The sequence below is a fragment of the Oryctolagus cuniculus genome, chromosome 17 (genome assembly GCF_964237555.1).
Source record: "Oryctolagus cuniculus chromosome 17, mOryCun1.1, whole genome shotgun sequence".
NCBI lineage: Eukaryota > Metazoa > Chordata > Mammalia > Lagomorpha > Leporidae > Oryctolagus > Oryctolagus cuniculus.
In genome coordinates this window covers 51,513,567-51,516,510 of record NC_091448.1, presented here as the reverse complement: position 1 = coordinate 51,516,510, position 2,944 = coordinate 51,513,567, and positions in this window count along the sequence as shown.

The window sequence follows — 2,944 nt, the reverse complement described above, 5'->3', positions numbered from 1 at the left end:
GCGACGCACGCCTCGTGAGGAGGGGGCGTGAGGAAGGGGCTGTGGTCCTGCGCACTGGTGCATGGAGGCGGATGCCCGGCGCCAGCTGCGAGAGAGCATGCGCGGGGCGGAGGGGCGGGCTGGCGGGGCGGCGGGTGTCGGGTTTTGGGGGTGTCGGATGGCGGGGGGCGGTCCCGCGGAGCAGAAGGGGCACGTGGTCCGGACGGAAGGCGCCTGTGCCCGAAATGTTTCCGTTAAACTTAGGCGCGGGACACTGTCTAGGGAGTCGGTAACCCGCGTCTGAGGAACTGACCCGCTCGCCCGAGGTCCCGGGCATCTGCAACTTCAGAAATTACACATTTTATACATGCCTTGCCGAAACAAATTCAGGCAATACTGAAGGGCCTAGATCAAAAAGAAACTCCCTTTTCTCCAATGCTTTCCTAACTCCGTGCCCAAACGCGTCCACAGCCTGGTTTACCAAACAGTAAGCTCTGGAGGGTTTTTTTTTTTTTTTTCCCGTTTCCTATATTGTGGGTGTCCTTAAAATGCCTTTTTAATATATATATTTATTTATTTATTTGAGAGGTTAGAGGTACAGACAGTGAGAGGGAGACTGAGAGAGGTCTTGATCCGCTGGTTCAGTCCCTCGGGGCTGAGCTGATCAGGAGCCAGGAGCTGCCAGGCGCCCATATGGGAGGACGGCCCCAGGCAGAGGATTAACCTGCTGCACCACAAGCACCAGCTCCCTTTAAATGGCCTTTTAGGGTCCGGCGCTGTGGCGAAGCGGGTTAACGCCCTGGCCTGAAGTGCGGGCATCCCATATGGGCGCCAGTTTGAGACCCGGCTGCTCCACTTCTAATCCAGCTCTCTGCTATGGCCTGGGAAAGCAGTGGAAGATGGCCCAAGTCCTTGGGCCCCTGCACCAGCGTGGGAGACCCGGAAGAAGCTCCTGGCTCCTGGCTCCTGGCTCCTGGCTTCGGATCAGCACAGCTCCAGCAGTTATGGCCAATTGGGGAGTGAACCAGCGGATGGAAGACCTCTCTCTCTCTCTCTCTCTCTCTCTCTCTGCCTCTCCTTCTCTCTGTGTGTAACTCTTTCAAATAAATAATAAATAAATATTTTATAATGGCCTTTTAAGCTGCATGGAGGGAATGAAGTGGATGCCCCATGATTTAACAGTTATTGTTGAATGTTGGTGGACACGGGGCTCTTGCTTGGAGTGTAGCCAAATAATCAGCTTCACACTAAAGTTGCTCAAGGGAAAGCTTTATTTACTTGTGGCCAGGGAAAGAGATGGAGGAAAGGTACAGTTCCTGGAAAACAAAAACACACACATAAAAGTCAGTGGCTAGAACTTTTACAGCAGGTGTAGGAGAGTGTAGGGGGAGGCTTGGTAGACATTGTATACCCCGGCATGGGCTGAGGTCTTTGTGGGTGGGTCTCTGGCGCCCTGTGAGGACACTGTAGCGGGAAAAGCTCTCCTGGGACATCCTTTGAACTACAGGCTCCAGGGGGTCTGCACTTAGGTTTCAGATTCTCTGCCCCTGTGCCTGGGCTGCCTCTGTTTGCCTCAGTTCTGCACTCTTGGTTACAAACAGGGCTGGTGCAGTGTTACACTAACTCGGACACTGCGGTGACCAGGCTAAGACCTCTTGGTGTATCAGAGTCAAATCTGAGAGTCATCTTTGATCTCTCTAATCCTTCAAGTCCTAGCATTCTGCCTCCAAAATACGTCAACCCAATGGGATGCGTTTTTCTGCATTTCTTCTCCAGTGCTCCTCTGGTCCAAGCCACCATTCTCTCTCACCTGGATCTTTTAACAGGCCTTACAAAAGGCTGAGCATTGCTCTCCGTCTCCTTCTTAGTCCTCACAGCAACTCACACACTGTGTTTTCAGATGTGGATCAATAGTGTAGCTCCCCACTTAGAGCCTGTCAGCAGCTTCCAACTGTGGCAAGAATGAAATCCCAGCTCTCCACGTAGGCCTACTAGAACCTGCACGATGCAACGCACACCACAGTACCTTTCCCTTCCTCTATCCTAGAGCCACACTGCCTTCTTTCTGTCATCCAGCAAAGCCTATCCTGACCACAGGGCCTTTGCACAGGCGGGGGACTCTGCTAGAGTAACTGCCCCGGGCTGAGACTGTGGTGCACCAGGCTAAGTGGCTGCTTGTGTATCCAGCATCTCTCTTGGGAGCACCGGTTTGAGTCCCGGCTGCTCTGCTTCTGATCCAGCTCCCTACTCGTGGGCCTGGGAAGACAGTGGGAGATGGCCCAAGAGCTTGGGCCCCAGGGACCCATGACCCATGGGGAAAACCAGGCTCTTATCTTCTGCCTAGGGCAAACCCGGCTGTTGGGGTCATTTGGGGAGTGAACTAGCAAATGGAAGTTCTCTCCCTTTCTCTCTCTGTCTCTCTGTTGCTCTTTCAAATAAATACCCTTTAAAAAAAAAAAGTTCCTTCCCCATTGTGTGATTGATACATGCTGGCATCCTCAGAGTTTTTTATTCTCTTCTCTTATTTTGAAAGGCAGAAAGACCGATGGGGTGAGCCCATACACTGGTTCATTCCACAAATGCTCACAATGGCCAGGACCAGAGTCAGGAGCCAGGAACTCAACCTGGGTCTCCTACACAGGTGGCAGGAACCCAGTGACTTGAGCAGTCGCCGCTGCCTCCCAGGGTCTGTGTGAGCTGGAAGTCAGAGCGAGAGCCGGGCGTTGCACCCAGGCACTCCGCTGAAGGACACCAGTATCTCAACCAGAGGCGAAACGCCCGCATCCCGTGGGCTGCTTCTTCAGCCCTTCCCCTGCCAACGCCATCTCCCTCTGCCCCTTTACCCCGCCTATTTTCTAGAACCTGTAGAAATCCATCTACACTCTTACTTATTAATTTTCTGTGTAAAATGCTCCATTCTTTGTATACTTTCCCAGTACTAACTTTATCTCTTTAAATTCTGTCA